General features: G+C 44.6%; 1 protein-coding gene across 1 annotated transcript in view; it reads right to left on the bottom strand.

Annotated features, from left to right (window-relative positions):
* LOC146405999 (uncharacterized) overlaps window positions 1-14,242 on the bottom strand; it is a 244,878-nt gene extending 230,636 nt beyond the window's left edge. The window contains exon 1 of the mRNA XM_084955716.1: window positions 14,136-14,242. The gene's annotated coding sequence lies outside the window, so the exon portion shown is untranslated. The remainder of the gene's footprint in view (window positions 1-14,135) is intronic.
* Between the last annotated feature and the right edge of the window lie 3,244 nt (window positions 14,243-17,486).

Genomic DNA, 17,486 nt, shown 5'->3' with positions numbered 1-17,486 from the left:
GTCAGCACATTGCACAAGAAGTGCCCTAAAAATCAGAGCGCTGACCAGGAGATGATGCCTCCCTGTTTTGGTTCATGCAGAAGAGCCTGTGGATGAACTCAGCTTGGGTCTGGGCTGAACTCATGGCTGAGACCATTAGATACTCAAGAGAACAAAGTTACTTTAGTCCTGTCTTGTGCACTTGATTGTGCTGAACCTAAGTGTAGCATATTTCTTTAAGTTACTCCCTCTAGAGTTTCTTTTTTTTTTTTTGGCTGTACCCGCAGCATATGGAAGTTCCTGGGCCAGGGTTGAATCCAACCCACAGTTACGACCTACACCACAGCTGTTGCAATGCCAGATCCTTAAACCATTGGTGAGGCTGGGGATTGAACCCACACCACCACAGTGGGAACTCCTAAAACTTTTTTGACAGCATTTTAGCCCACTGCATAACACTGGATCTGGTACCTGGTAAACATTTCACAAATACTTAGTGGATGAATAAATAAACGAATTTACTTTTAAAATTTTAATTGTCAACAAATAAATTTACCATTCCTTTCAATTTCCAAACATCCAAGAATCTGACAAGCTTACTATACCAGCTAGGAATGCTTTTGGCAGCAAGTGAAAAACAGAAAAAAATTCATGCACATAAATTTTTATTTATGCACATAAGTTTTATTTTTCTTGTGTAATGACCAGTCTGGAAGTGGGCAGCCTACTTAGTGACATCATACAATAGAATACGATTTAGCAGTTTAAAAAAATAGAATAATCCTGCTGTATAGCACAGGGAACTATGTCTAGTCACTTGTGATGGAACATGATGGAGGATGATGTAAGAAAAAGAACATATATGTATGACTGCGGCACTTTGCAGTGCAGCAGAAATGGACAGAACATTGTAAATCAACGATAATATAAAAAATAAAAATCTTTTTAAAGTAAAATCAAAAATAGAATAAACTACACATACATACTGTGATGTGGATGAATGGCAAAAACATTATGCTCAATAAAAACACCAAGGATTTCCCCTCGTGGATCAGGGGTAATGAACCTGATTAACTAGTATCCTTAAGGACCCAGGTTCAATCCCTGGCCTCGCTCAGTGGGTTAAGGATGTGGCATTACCGAGAGCTGTGGGGTAGGTTGCAGATGCAGCTTGGATTCCATATTGCTGTGGCCATGGCTTAGGCTGACATCTGCAGCTCCAATTTGACCCCTAGCCTGGGAACTTCCATATGCCACAGGTGCAGCCCTAAAAAGACAAAAAATAAAAAACACCAAGGATAAGACCACATGTTATATAATTCCATTTACATGAAACATCCAGAAAGGCAAAGCTATAAAGACAAAAAGCAGATTCCTGGTGGGGAAGCAAGTGGGGTTAATGAAGATTAGCACCAAATGTACAAGTTAGGATGATGAAAATGTTCTAAAATAGATTTATGCTGATGAATGCACAACTGGTAAAGTGTATATTATGCAAAGGGGTAAAAAATTCAAAGGGGTAAATTATATACTATGCAAAATAAGCCTGGATCATGTATTTTAAGTCAATTTAGGTCTCCAGAAGTTTTTCAGCATCCAGGAGCAGCATCTATCTGCATAAAGTTCCAAGAAGACATGAACTTCTGCCATCAGCAGGGCAGGTTTTGAATGCAGAGAGAACAGTCACATTTAAGGAACACCATGCGCCCCAGATAAATCTTTAGTGGACCCTTCATTATACCCTGTTTGAAATTTCCAGCACCAGCCTCAGCAAAACTATAAAGGTGTTGACTCCACTAGACCCACATAAAATGCTCTCTGGGTCTTTGGGCATCCTCCCCCACCACAGACCTTCTCTTGAGCACACCAACTGGATTCTGTGGCAGATTTGCTAGTTAATGTTGTGGGTCCCAAGGAAGTGAGAGGCTTAACCGTTGTGACTAATTTTGACTGAAGCTAAGTGCAGCAGACACACACACAAAAAAAAAGACAATAAAAACAGATCTTCTACTCAGTCCCATGTGATTACTTCTTAGCATAACTTTGACTTGCTATTTGTTAGTGTGCTTGAACACCCCTCTTTCTCTCTCATGTCCTCTCTTTTCTTACTTTAAGTTCTGTTAGTTTGCTAAGGGAGGAGCGTGCAAGGCCAAGTTGGTAAAGCAAGAGAGATTTCCTAAGGCATCAGAGGGGGATGGGCTGAGCTCAAGATGGCGCCTGCCCTGACTGCGAGAAGATGCTGGGCTTATAAAGGATCTGTGGCTGGAGTTCATAGTGGGAACTTGCAGCAGGAACATGAAGAAGGAGGAGGGAAAGGTCAAGAAAGGGGCAGGGGGGGTCAAGACCCAAGACAGAAGGCAGTTAATCCTTGTAGGTGGTTAATCTATGTAGGCAGTTGTTTTCCTCAGGGGAAAAAAATGCTTCAGTTTTGGGAAGGAAAACCCAAAACTGTCAGACCACCAAAAGAGTAGACCTACGGTGGTGTTAAAAATGACATTCTACCAACCAAATTTGAAAATGGAATTGGCTTTATTCAACAGTTCATGAATGGGGCAGTATTCCATTGAGCAAGCAGACGTGCTCTCTGAGGGTTTGTACAAAATGGGCCATTTTTTGTAAGAAAAAGGGGAGAGGGGTGCGGGAGCTATTCACAAAATCAGGGATTATTTTTAGGCCAGGATTTATATTGGGAGGAGGCATGAGAGAAGCCATTTGAGGCCTAAGCTATTTTGTGATCTAAGCCGGTCATAGGGCTTGTCCTTGAAGAAATCTCAGTAATTAACAATCTTAAGGGAAGAAAAGAACACAGGCACAAATGACTGTTCTCAGGCAAGGGAAGTTACTACAGCAAGGATAATACATCGGTTGTAAAGATTCCCAGCTCTGTTTCAATGGTAAAGACAAGCCGGACGAGCTCAACCACCAGGTCAACTGGAACCTAAGGGAGGATGATGTGGAGCTTTTCTTTTTTTTTTTGGCTTTTTAGGGCTGCACCCACAGCATGTGAAAGTTCCCAGGCTAGGGGTTGAATCAGAGCTGCAGATGCCATCCACAGCCACAGCCACAGCCACAGCCGCAGCCACAGCAACGCAGGATCCTTAACCCACTGAACGAAGCCGGGGATCAAACCCACATTCTCATGGATCCTGGTCAGTTTCATCAACTGCTGAGCCACAAAGGGAACTCCCAATGTGCACGTTTTCTAACACTCTTGACGTCAATCAACTAAAGCTTGGATTCTGTCAAGCTTTGCCCTAGTTCTATGTTGAATTCTGCTCTGCCCAAGGTCCATCATGAACATGCATACACTGCCCAAGCCTCTTCATGAATATTCACATGCCCTTAGCTTAAAACTTCTGCAATTTTGCTCTCCAGGGAGACACTGCTTTGGGAAAGAAGCCATTATTCTCCTTTCTTGCTGCACGTAATAAAGCCTTCCTTCTCCCGATCTTTGGCTTGGCTGTGTCTTTTGGATCAACACCCACCAAGAGGTGAAGCCAGTTTTCTGGTCACAGTGCCATGCGCTGTAATAATGGATGTAGAAAATACATAAGGAGGAGCAGTCGTTTGGGGGCAGGATGCAAGAAATGAGTTCATTGTCTGCCAGGGTAAGTCACAGCCCTGTGATCCACTTTAGGGGATGTGTCCAGAAGGAGAAGCTAAGCAGATCAAAAAAAAAAAAAAAAAAACCTGGAGGTGCAGGTGATGTCTTGGAAGATGTCATATGCATTTAAAAAGTGTCCCTGTTCAGAGTTCTCCTGTGGCACAAGAGGTTAAGGATCTGGTGTTGTCACTGTAATGGCTTGGGTTCGATCTCTGGCCCAGGAATTTTATACGCCACAGAGTGCCTGCCCCCACCAAAAAAAAAAAAAAAAAAAAAAAAGAGAGAGAGAGAGAAAAAGAAAAGTGTCTGTGTTCAGACTGGAAAGTCTGCATCCTCTCTAAAGTGAGAGGGACTCTGCTCAGTGGCAAAGACATTAATTTCTCTGCAGAGTGGAACACCCCGCAGGAAGAGCAGCAGACGGGGCACTGGGTGGCCTGTCCCTAACAGGGGGGGCAGCCCTCGCCAGGACACGTAGTGCTCAGAGAGCCTCCATTTCGCAGTGAGAAACAACAGCAGGGTGACGCATAAAGGAGTGGGAGAACCGAAGTAACCTCACTGAAGCTTGTTTCACAGAGGAGGGAAATCAGACACAGAGAAGTTCAGTGGTTTATTCAAGGTCACAAACAATTGGATTTCAGAGCTGAAGCTGGAAAGTGCTCTTTTCATTACAGCATTTCTAAGGTCTCTTTCAGCCTTTAAAGCCCATGCTTTATAAAAGCAATTTATAAATAGAATGAGGGTGCTAGAAGTTTCTAAATAGCACCACACACCAAACACTGCTATTTAAAGAGAGACCTAATTGAAATTCATCAATCTCGCAATTCAGATGTCTCACATTAATTTTGTGCATTGGAGTAAAACTTGGATGGCAGATCATTGAAATGCAGGTCAGACAGATAGTGTGTCTTCAGAGCGTCAAGAGCATTCAAGAGTGCTGTGAACAGAGTTCCCGCTGTGGTGAAGTGGGTTAAGAATCCAACTACAGCGGCTCAGGTGTCTGCACAGGTGTGGGTTAGATCCCTGGCCCGGCACAGTGGGTTAAAGGATCTGGTATTGCTGCAGCTGTAGTGGAGGTAGCAACTCGGATTCAGTCCCTGGCCTGGGAACGTCCATATGCCACGGGTGCAGCCATTTAAAAAAAAAAAGAAAAAAAGCGTGCTGTCAAAATCCTTTCATTACAAAGTTTGCGTGTGGGATTTCCACTGTTGTCCCCATGGCACAGCAAGTGGGTTGATTAAAAAGTTTCTTCAACATGCCCCGCTCCAGCTCAAAAAGGAAAACAAATGTGGTGACAGCAGCCTTGCCCTCATGTCAATACCTGAAAACCATGAAAAATAGCACCTGCTGGTTCTCCTGGGTGATGTGTTCACTGAAAAAAGCTTCCGTCAGGCCAAGGCAGGCTCCCGGGTCTGAACTGGATTTGGAGTGTGTCTGACAAATGGAGGGTGGGGTCTAGAGAGGACGCAGCTGAGGGGACATTCACCTACCAGCTGCCATCGCAGGTGGAATCACAGACCAAGACCCGGCCGCTGCTGGCAGTTGCTAGCTGTAGGGCAGACAGTGAATCTTCTAGAGAGACAAAGAGAGAAGGCCCTTCTCCCTGTCCCCATCACTCTTCCTCTCTTATTTTTACTCTGTCTTGGGCCATCCAATTTCCCCTCCTTCCCTTTTCTTTGTCTTCATCCTTTTTTTTCCCCATTTTTCGTCTTTTTCAGGGCTGCACCCACAGCATATGGAAGTTCCCAGGCTAGGGTTCGAATCAGAGCTGTAACCACCGGCCTACAGCACAGCCACAGCAACATGGGATCCGACATGGGATCAAAGCCCAGTCTGCAACCTACACCACAGCTCACAGCAACACCAGATCCTTAACCCACTGAGCAAGGCCAGGAATTGAACCCACATCCTCAATGGATACTAGTGGGGTTTGTTACTGCTGAGCCACATTGGAACTCCCTGTCTTCATTCTCATTCTTCTTTCTCTGTTCCTCTTTCTCTTTCTTTTCATATCTTCTCCTTTTACCATGTCTCTTCCGGCTAATCCTCAACTCCAACCCTGGTATCTCTCTTAACTGGATATATGGAAATGAAGTCATTCTCAATCAATCTATGTCAATGATTTCAATGCCTTAAAAGACTAGTTCCATGGGAATAAGTGGGATCTGTCCTTCCCTCCTAAAAGTTTTCAGTGAGTCCAAATGGTCATGGGCTGGCCACCTTGGGATCCGGAATCACCAGCACGAGGAGGACACACCAAGTTCCACAAAGTCAGCACCACCTTGGGTCCTTGGTTGCCTGGGTGGCCAAGTATCAAAGTCTTTAGAATTTAATAACATGGAGGAGTTCCCTTGCAGCACAGTGGGTTAAGGATCCAGTGTTTTCACTGTAGCAGCTCAGATGGCTACTATGGTGCGGGTTCAGTTCCTGGCTCTGGAACTTGCACATGCTGTGAGTGCAGCCAAAAAAAGAATTTAATAATACAGATTCCAAGCTCTATTCTTGATTGAGACAGTAAATTGGACATATATGGGAAATACTCCTTTTACTCCCAACATGTAGAATAGGTTGGTATACTGGGGAAATACACACACACACACACACACACACACACACACACTGTATAATACAGCCAAATTCAAAAGAAAGGAAAATCTTGAGAATAAGACCTCCAAGGTCATAGCAGTGAAAAGGTATTTGGGCCAGGTAGCCCCCAAGTGTTTTGGGTGAAGCTATGTGTCTCTCAACTCTAGAGTTAAAGTTCCAAGCCCCTACTCAGCAAGTGGTTAGAGCTAAGCTCCCTGCATAAAGCCAAGAGTGAAAAATCCAAGCCCTATCCCTGATGAGTGACCAGAAAATTCTACAGCAAAATTCTAGCATTTCTTCCATAACTCTAATAATGGGCCCTCCCTGCAGGTATTAATCTATGTGGCTGACAGAACCAGAGGAATCTTGCAAGGAAGCCTGCTTTAATTCCGTATTTTGCGTCTCATGTTAGCAAATAAGTAGTTAGCACAGACATAGGCCATTGGTGTCTAAAGCCAGATCTTTGGAATTTTGTGGGAAATCAATCATCCTTTTATTTGCCCAACCCTCTACTAGATAGGTCAGATATCCAACAAGCACCCCTGATTGGTTTTTATGGATGTTAATTAACAGCTTCATTGTTAGCAGGTCATTTAGAGACACTCAGCTGCAAAGACAGCCTGCTTCACTGAAGTGGTGGATGGGTCTGAGCTTCCCACTAAGGCTGTGAGTCTTAGTGGAATAGTAGCTCGATAGGACGACTATTTCCTATCCTGTTCTAACTTTTCTTCTTGCTTTTCCACCTGCCTGGGAAAGCCGCCTCCAGAACACCACCCCGAGGAAGGGGTGTTGTCCACTTACCATCCAACACGGCGTTTCCATCGCCTCAGGTAGTGATGCCTCCACATATGTAGAATTTGATGAGTGTAAAAATACTTTCACAAGATAACCCAGTTCCTAGGAGATAGGACGGGGCGGGGGGGAGGGGTTCATGGTTTCTAACTGCAAATGAAAAAAAAAAAAAGGCCAAGGAGGATTGGTGACTTGCTCACTGAAGAGCTGGGCTTGGGTCCTGGTTTCTGGTCCACTATACCAGGCATCCAGGTGGCTTCTCCCTCTGATGACATGACTTTCTATGATCCCTCTCTTGACACACTGACTTTGGCTAACCTGCACTCTCTCTTTTTTTAATCGTGGTAAAATATACATAACAAAATTTACCATTTCAACCCTTTTAAAGTGTACAGCGCCATAATACTAAGTACCTTTTCGTTGCTGTCCAACCTTCCGTACCAACCACCTCCAGAAATTTTTTCTCATCCCAAACTGAAACTCTGTACCATTAAACAATTATTTCCCCACTTATTTCTCCCCCAGTCCCTGGTGACTACTGTTCTACTTTCTGTCTCAAGAAATTTGGTTATTCCAGGTACCTCACATATGTGGAATCAAACACTATTTGCCCTTTTGCCTCTGGCTTCTGTCACTTTGCAAAGGTTTTCAAGATTCATTCATATTGTAACAATGATCAGAATTTCAAGCATTTTTAAGGCTGGGTAATATTCCATTGTACGTATGCACCACATCTTTAAAAACTTCATTCATCTGTTGAATATCCCTGAAAATCTTCCCCTTAAAAGAAAACACAGTTATAACCAGGAGAGACTGAAACCAAAGCACTCTAACATACATCAAATGTTAAACTTCTACAGCCACTTCCATAGCCTCTATTCTAGTTACAAGCATGACTTTTGTTCTCCTTAAAGCATGTATTCAATGTTCATTTTATATTATTTATCTACTTAGATACATGTGGACAGGATACAGAATGCAGGGAGTAGGGAGAAAAAAAATAGAAGTTTGTGGTCACCTATTGGCCCTATAAGTGAACTTGAATTTCTTTAAAGAACCTACTTATCTTCACATTTGTTTACTTTTATGTCAAACTTGGGCTTAATGGATAAGAATTTAATTATCAGTATTCAGTGGCTTTATAACTCCCTCCATCCTGGTCTCCTTCAATTAGTTGGCAGTCTTTGAAATGCATTTACAGAATGACCTATTTTCATAAGCATTCCATGGTGCCTATTGTACCAAACAGCCACAGCAATGCTCCTGTTTTCACCTACAAAAAAAAGTGCTATTCCTTTCCAAATATTCATTCATTCAACATATAATGATTACACACCTGAAATATACCAGGAACTAGTCTAGGTTCTAGGGACACAGCAGCCAAAAGGACAGACATGCTCTCTGTCTTCATGAGGCTTATCTTCTAGTGGGAGAGACCCAAAGTAATTAAATAATGAGGTAAACTCCGTAAAATTCTAACTCAACTTTGAAGAAGGATGTCACCCAGCCAGGGATGCAGAAAAGGCTTCCACTAGAAAGGGTGAGTGATGTGAGTTTTAAAAGCTAAGTAGACTAGGTAGGAGTTACTTAAGTGGATAGTGGGAGACTGATGGAGGAAGGGGTTTAGCAGAAGACTGGACAACACAGACGGCAGTTCTGTACTTGAAGAGAGTCTGGCATCTCTGTCTCATGACAGAATAAATAAGTTCTCCCACTCCTTTTTTTTTTTTGTCTTTTTAGGGCTGCACCCGGAGCATATGAAGGTTTTCCCAGGCTAGGGATTGAATCAGAGCTGCCGCTGTTGGCCTAACCACAGCCACAGCAATATAGGATCTTAACCCACTGAGCAAGGCCAGGGATTGAACCTGCATCCTAATGCATCCCAGTCAGATTTTTTACCACTGAGCCACAACAGGAACTCCTCCCATTCATATTTTACCTAATAGTTTTCACATGTAAGTGCTATAATATACTATATCTAATGCCGAACTAACAACAGCTCTGTTAGACCATTTCAGGTTTGGGCGTGATCCCAGGATCTGCAGCTCTCTTACTCTACCACCTTCCCATCTCACACACACACACACACACACACACACACACACACTCACACACACCCACACCCCATCCATTTGAACTGCATACACGAGCTCAGCCCCACCAGGCTGAGCATCCCCCAGGCTGGGAAAGAAGGGATCAAAGGAGCTCCAGGCTCAAGTCAGTATGGAGGCTGATCTAACCCTGACCTTATGCCTTAGTTCTCATAGCCAGGTCTCTAAGATAAGATGATTTTACTCATAGGGCTAGTGACAGCTTCCCCTCTGGGTAACCTTTCTGGTGTTGGCATCACTGTCTGACACTGGGGTTCTTTCTTGCTCCTTCCTATTTCCCTTCTGGGAATCAGTGCCCCATCCCTGAATTCCAGCAGAGCTTTTCTGTCTACCAACACATTTCCTGAGGTCAACTCTGCCTGCCAGAGTTTGGAAAGCTCTGCTGCTCTGTACTTCCCATTGTAATGTCTGCCCCTGGTAAGAACAGGCGCCCTTCAGCTTCCAGCTGTTTGTCATGACTGCCCCCTCGTGGTCATCGCCACAATCATGCTCTCACTTTTGACCTCAGCTCTGCTTCTTCCCCACTCCTTCAGCCTCTGCCCCACTCCTTAGCGGACACCCAGTGCAGGGTCCTTGCCCTTTCTAGTCTTCTACAGGTAGCCAGACCATTCCCTACCATACCAGACCTTGGGCTGGACTATACAGCAAAACTCTTCTTACCCCCTGGTCCAAGCACTTCTCAAGTCCTGTAACTAGTTAATAAAAGCAGCTAGGTTACCTGGGACTTGTGAACTTCGACTCAGGTATAAAAAATAATTCATGATTAGAGAAGGATTTTCTTTTGTTCCTTAAGGAGCACAGCCATCCCCAGTAGGTATTTCCATGGCTGGTCAAGAAACGGGCCTCATGAAACCATCCTCGGCCTGATGAAACTCACACTGTCTACAGATTGACAGAGACCACAAGCCATAAACCAAGTGGCCAGGATCCATGATGATTAGATCAGGGCACACCGAGAGATCTGACCAGATCTCACACACTTCCGTTTCCTGAGGTCTGCCAGGATTCCTGAGGGGACAGGCTACACATGTCCGCAGTACCCACCTGGCTCTCTCACCTCACGGCTCTCCCACCCCAGGGCACACAAGGCTGTAGAGCAATGAAAAGCATCAATTCTGCCGAGGAGCCTTTGTGCGGGGAACCAGCCAGCCTTTAAGAAAACCATAGTTCCCCAGCCACCTTCCTTCTCTGTACCCAGAGGGCACTTCAGCGTACATCAGCACACAGGCCAGGTCAATGCCAAGGACAACTACCCAGGCTGAAGGTTTCCTTTTTTTTTTCTGTCCCCACTCTTTGGCACACTTTGAAGATAAGAAGAGTGTCTCTTCATCTGTCCCAACTCCTTGCCATCAGCCAGAACAAAACCACTCAGCCGTTTCCTTGAAAACTGCACAGGTTGCAGAAAGGCCAAGTTCAGCAAAGGCGCCAGGGGACATTAGTTGTCACGCCACCTCACATGATGTCTCAGGAATCTGTAACCTAATACAAACCCCCATAATCTCAACATTTCATCTTACTTAGCAATGTTCAGTGTCAGAAATGCGTGTACAGATCACAGGGGAGCCCTGAGTACAAGCTGTTCCGACCGTATCAGAGAAATACCTCGGGGGGTAGGGGTGAGAATGTCTGATGATTCAGATATATTTTCAAAAAAAAATCCAGAGACCAGCACACAAATGAAATTACTCTGCACACCACACAAAAAATAAAAATGAAAAAGAATGAGGTATTTCACATTCCCACTCCCGGATAAGGTGCCCATACTGGCATCAAGCACACCAAGGCACTTTCCACTGCAGGCCTTCTGTTTGGTTCTAGAGAGAGGGTTTAATGACATTTGTAAGAAGAGCAACCACTAAACTCTTCAGCTTTGGTGAGCAGGTGTCACCAGGATAGGAAAATAAACAATTATGTCCCAACGCAGTGAAGCTCTGAAAACAAATGAAGATGAAAACTGTGGCCGCAGTCCCTTCCCACCCCCGATTCCCACCACAGCTGGGAAGTGCAATTTACTAATGTCACTCCTATGGGGCATCAGGGCCATAGAACTCAAAACCTCTGGCCAAGAAAGAGTTACCAGACCCTTTTCATCGCCCCACCTGTCTCCTTGTAATGCCCCCCCACCTTGAGCAACCTGGCCTACTCCTTCTTGCCCCCTACTAGTGGCCCACTCCTCACCCTGCCCCTATATGAGCCTTATATGCCCCAACCAACTAGCGGGCATATCAGAAAACCTGTATCAGAAAACCCTCTTTCCCCAACCAATCAACAGGTCAGCAGGTGTATCATGAGACCTCTCCTCTCTCCCTGGGCTATAAAAACAGATATGACTGAGCTCAGAGTCAGCTCTCCCTGATCAGTAGGAAATTGTCCTGCTGTGCTAGCAGCACCTCTTCTCTCATCTCAATAAACTCTTCTTTCTCTTCCCCTGCTATGAGACCAGAAATTCTTCTTCCAACTTGCATGCATGGACCATGCCAATTCCCAGTGAGGAGGGTCTGAGGTTGGGGATAACTAGTCCAGCTCAGGATTCTATTTTCCCATTGGACTTGCCCTTCACTTTGGCACAGCCCAAAACTTGTAAGTGAACCCCGTCTGAGCCAGCCACATGTCCCAGGCAGCCGCTCAGTATTCGCATTCTCCATCCATTGTAAGACTCAATGACTAAATAAGGTCAAATAGGATTTAGATATGATGTGCCCTTCAATCTGGCCTGTTCCAATATGAACTTCATTCCACAGCTCCAACAGTGAGTGGTAGGTATAGAACTATTTGAGTTTTAAAATCCCATGCTAACCTTTTTTAAGGTCAACCCCACTAGAGAAATGTAAGAGTTTGCAAACTGAAGCTATTAAGAACTTGAGAAATTGTGAAAAGAATGCTCACCCCAAGCTTGGGAAACATGCTCGTGCCCATATTGCCAAGGGTCTCAGGCTGTGCCACCCAAAGTCCCAGGCCAAGGCTCAGACCAAGGCAAGGCCACAGGTGAAGCTGCAGCTCCACCTCCAGCTCTGGCTCCCAGAGGTGCCCAGGTCCCTGCAAAGAGTCCACAATAGGAGTTCCCATCATGGCTCAGTGGTTAACGAATCCGACTAGGAACCATGAAGTTGCAGGTTCAATCCCTGGCCTTGCTCAGTGGGTTAAGGATCTGGCGTTGCCGTGAGCTGTGGTGTAGGTCAAAGACGCAGCTGGGATCCCACGTTGCTGTGGCTGTGGCGTAGGCCGGTGACTACAGCTCTGATTCGACCCCTAGCCTGGGAACCTCCATATGCAGTGGGAAGTGGCCCTAGAAAAGGCAAAGACAAAAAAATATGTGTGTGTGTGTGTGTGTGTGTGTGTATAAATGATGAAAAGAGAAAAAAGGGAAAACAGGATGAGGCCACCTTAAGATCCTTCAGAGCTTGAAAATGAAATGTTGCTTTCTGTATGGTTAACCTCTAAAGCAATCAAAACAGGAGATATGAAGCTATCTATTGTTGCCAAGGTTTGAATTTTTCCAAAATGGCTTGGTGAAGACAGAAGGAGGTATTTTCTGTAATGAAGGAGAAACGAATGACAGGGAGAGTGTGTTGAACAATCTGGAGGAATCACAGCATTTATTTAGGTTTCTGGAGCTATCTGGGTTCTTGAGATGGATAGCAAAGCACAAAGAACTGTCCAAAGGCAGAAATAGCAACGCGCACCTTATCATGCCAGAAATGTCATATTCTTTCTATAAACAATATGGAGCAAAGGTTCACGGAGAGTGAGAAGGCTGACCTGGAACAATGTTTTCACTACTCATCATTGTTGACAGTTACAAGAAATCAAGGGAAGGGATTTTCTTGTCTAATTATTTCTAACCTTAAAGTTCAGGGAGTTAGTCTTTCGCAAGATTAGAATGCACTAAGTACATCCTGAGGAAAGGGTGCAGTGCATTCCCTGGACCACTGTCCAGGAGATGTGAACTCTCTCCTTTTATTCAGGCTATCAGAGGAAGGGCCAGGGAGGGGAGGGGAGCGCAGTCACTGCTCTCAGTAAGTGCTTCCTAAGCGCTTTGTATAGCTTCCACTACTGGGAACAGGGCACCAGACACCTAGGTGATGGAACTCAGTCTGACCCTAGATCATTCAGCCCAGGCCCCAGCCAAGGGCCATGGGATCCCAGGGAGTTATAAATAACCCCTCACAACTGCTTTCTGGTGATTTATTACTATTAAGGGGGAGAGGGCACTTCCTCAAAGATACCTGAAGTGAACGCAGAAAGGACTCTAGAAGCGCATCCTTTGACCACCTTTGTTTTTTTTTTTTTTTTTTTTTTTTTTTTTTGCCTCGCAGTGTATGGAGTTCCTGGCCCAGGGATCAGATCCCCGCGGCACCTGCAATCTATACCACAGCTGCAGCACCAGATCCTCTACCCACTGTGCCTAGCCAGGGATCAAACCTAGGTCCCAGTGTTCCAGAAACGCCAACGATCCCCTTGCACCATAGCAGGAATTCTCTTTGCTCAACTTTAAACGTCAGGGAAATAGCTCAAAATTCTCTTGAAGAGATAAATAGGCTGATCTTCAAGTTTTATCTTGATGATTCTTCCATGCTTTGTTCCCAGGGATGTCTCAGGAAAATCGGATTTCTACTATTTAGAAATTCGTGCGCCTTTGCTGCCTGTTTCCCAGGGGCGGATCTTGTGATCTGATACGTGGACCCCTTGATGAGATACTGCGGGAAGAGCATTTGATGCCCGCAGGAATCCGCTCCCACGCAGGCAGCCGGCACCTGGTGCAGCGGCCAGGCAGCTCTCGTCATCACAGAAATTATACAATATCACGGAGTGCTCCCCACCCCCACCCCTGAGCGTGATGATCGCCCCTGATAGGGGCACCTCCTGTGCTTGGAGTCTTCCAGAAAGGCGTTCCCACTCTCCCCCACCATTCACTGCTTCTGAGATTGAAACATTTGCATGGAGTACTCCTTTTACATAAAAACTCAAACTGTAATTAACAACTCCCCCCACTCCCATATCTTATCCTCAGTGAAGACAAGGGCCAGCTGCTTACTATCTGTGGGAGGGAATTCCAAAATACTTACCAGAATTTGCAATTATTTCCATTGTCCTGAGAATACCCTACCTCTTTGATACTTGTATATTTCTGTTGGTCCAGATCTGCCTCTACTTTTTGCTATGAGATTTTGGCAAGACAGTTAATCCCTGTGTGCTTCATTTGTCCACCTGGGAGTGGGAGAAAACTGTACAGGGCGACCTCAAGATCCCTGGCAACTCTACCTTGTTATGATTCAATGATTCCAACAGTTCTTACTCTTCCAAGGAGTATTTGGAGTATTCACTGTTTTGTTGGAAATCGTTGAGTCACACTGGAATGACAATTATATGAGATTGGAGTACAATGCTATCTCCTGAAATAAGACTGGACTGAGGAATGTGGATGAGGAACGCAATGAGGTGTGGGAGGGAAAGCTTAATCAGAGCACGGAGATGGCATATCCTGGGCCAACAGATGAGATTAGGCAAATGCCAGACCCTTGATAAATGGCCAGCTGCAATCAGAAACATGACTCTTCCCAGAAGAGCTACCTAGCATTCATTTGGCAGAAGTCTCAGCGTAGTGACGCCGATGCTTTGCACGGGCTGGATGAGTCAGCCGCTGGGGCGCTGACAAGCGGGGCGTAGAGATTGACAACGTGGATGCCTGGGGCTGTTAGACTAATAAAAAACAGGACACATTCCAGAAGTCTTACTTTAGACACCCATGAACAAAATGTCTTCCTTAAAGTACAGCCTGAAACCTTCATCTGCAGCGTCTGAAGTGAGGGACTCACCCCTGGGACATCTTAGAGGTAGATCCACCCACCATTAATGGGGGGGTCATAGGAAACTGTAGGCAACGCCAAGCAAAGATCCCAGGAATGGCCAGGAGAGAAGGAATCCAAAGCAAAGGACCACAGGCTCTGGAGATCTCTTTAAAAAGTCTAGGCTCAGGCTTAGGGGGACATCCCATGAGGATGGCAAGCCTCTCACCCTCCCCACGTGGGAAGAAGGGAAAGAAGAGGTGAAGTAGGGGAAGGTTTTCTCCTGGGTCAACCTCTCCAGAAACTACTGAGCAAACTAGCAGGACCCAGGGCCCTGGAGGACATCTTCCATGGGTAATTTAGTAAAGTGTCCAAAACACTTTGACTTTACAAACTGAAAGCCAGTAGCAGATATTCAAATATTCAACGCATATAAATATTAATTGCAGCATCAAGTAGTACGTAAGGCCCATTACGATAAAAATGTGAGAGTTCCCTGGTGGCGCAGCGGGTTAAAGATCTAATGTTTCTGCTGTGGGGAGGGTTCAATCCCTGGTCCAGGAACTTTCACACGCTGAGCCTTCAACCAAAAAGGGAAAATAAAAAATTTTAAAAGATAGTAATTTAATTTTATGCTGCCAAAAATAGCCCTCCAAAAAAAATGATGGAAAAAATGATTCTTTTTACTTATACCCCTTTATTTTCCCAAGTCATGTTACATTTCAATTCGCTTCATCTTATCGTGACTTCTGAATAGTGTTTTGTTTCCTTTACTCTAAAATACATTTTTACATATCTAAGATCGTCCAGATTATAAAACATCTTTTTTTTGGCAGTGCCCAAGGCATGCAGAAGTTTTCCAGGCACCAGTGATCAAACCAGTACCACAGCAACAACCCAAGCCACTGCAGTGACAACACCCGGAACCTTAACCCACTGAGCCACACAGGAACTCTTAAACATATTTTTTAATCAGCATTCTTCAATCACTACCTATTGTCCACTGTGCTCTAAATTGGGCCAGTTCCTTTCTAGGCCTGATTTACAGCTAACAGTTTAAGACCCTTTTTCATCTTATTTCCGAGGCAGTTCATTGGATTCAGTTTTCCTTTTCCTGCACGCCACTCCCAAGTTATTCCAGGAAGAGTAAATAGGAGAAATTTTCTGAGTCATTGGGTATCTTATTTTGTCTTAATTCTTGAATAACAGTTAGCTTGCTATAAAATTTAGGTTCAATATAATTTGGCCTTAGAACTTTGAAGTTTTGCTCCACTGTCTTCTAGCACCCGTGTAATTTGTACAAAGTGTGATGACAATCTTTAGGGGTTTTTTTTTTTTTTTTTTTGGTTTATTTACTTATTTGGTAGGTGTTCTGGTGATTCCTTCTGCAAGCTTTATACCAGGAATTTCAAATTTTCGACAGAATGGTTCTTGGCACACGGAGACTATTTTTCATCTGAAAGTCTTTTTCTAGCTCAGTGAAATGATCTTTTCTAATTTATTTGATTATTCACTTTTGTTCTCTGATCTTGGATTAGTTACATACGAATGGCTTTCTAGAGCTCTCCGCCATCTCAGCTTTCAGATATTTTCTTTCCTGTCATTTTCTACATTCTGAGATATTTTCTCAACTTTATCTTCCAGATTACTAATTTAGTTTTCACTCATACCAATGATTAAATTCTACTGATTTTTAAAATATATTTGTGGAACTAATGCTTGATTTGTCGTGGCCTCTTTCATGTTCCCTTTTGCTCTCTGCTGCTTGCTCTCTTTTCGCAGCAGTCTGTTCTTTTGTGTGGACCCCCAGCCTCTCTCACCTCCCCAAGGATACTAATTTTCTTGCCTTCTTTCTTTCCTTTATCTGTTTCTCCTGTAGTCAGTTCCTCTCTCACGCATCTTGAAATTTCTCTTTTACTAAATATTTGATGGTCTTTGGTTGATCAGTAATATATTTTAATAAAAAAGCATATTGTTGATTGTTATAGGTAGTTGGCAAAGTTATTGTTTGCATTTTGGAAGAAGAGTTTCCCCATAAGACCCATCACTGCATGGGGGACTAACTCTACATTTCTATGTGTGAAAGGGTCCGAGACAGGCTATTTTTAGGGTATGTGGGCAGTTCAGCTTGTACTGCTATAACTATCAAAGTGAGGACTTTACCTCCAGTGGGGAAATCTTCCATGGATTTCACTCCTAGGTGGAGCGAAGCTGCCTTTCCTTCTGCCTCCCATGCGTTGCACACGAAGGACTGTTATCTCAGGCTTGTGCCAACAGCCGCAGTGGAGACCTTCTCCAGAAAGGCCTTCCACTCTGGTGTTTGAGCGCTTCCTTTGTCTCTGAGAAGGGCAGGTGCTGCAGCCAACCGCCCCTGGGACCTCCTGGGATGTGGAGGAGAAATTTGGGCCTTTGGTGTCACAGTGTCACAATTCTAAGTCCTTCGACTTAGAAGGTGTAGTCAGGGCCCACCCCAGACCCACTAACTCTGAATCTACTTTTTTTTTCTTTTTTTGGCTGCTTCCAGAATGCGGAAGTTGCTGGGCCAGGGATCCAATCAGCACCCCAGCAATGACAATGCCAGATCCTTAACCTGCTGAGCCACCAGGGAACTCCTGAATCTGCATTTTTAAC

Source organism: Sus scrofa, chromosome 1 (genome assembly GCF_054392235.1).
Source record: "Sus scrofa isolate SSC_HxYL_T2T_F1_AM1 chromosome 1, Sscrofa_HxYL_maternal_Yorkshire_Landrace_v2.0, whole genome shotgun sequence".
Taxonomy (NCBI): Eukaryota; Metazoa; Chordata; class Mammalia; order Artiodactyla; family Suidae; genus Sus; species Sus scrofa.
This window is presented reverse-complemented; position numbering and strand designations above follow the sequence as displayed.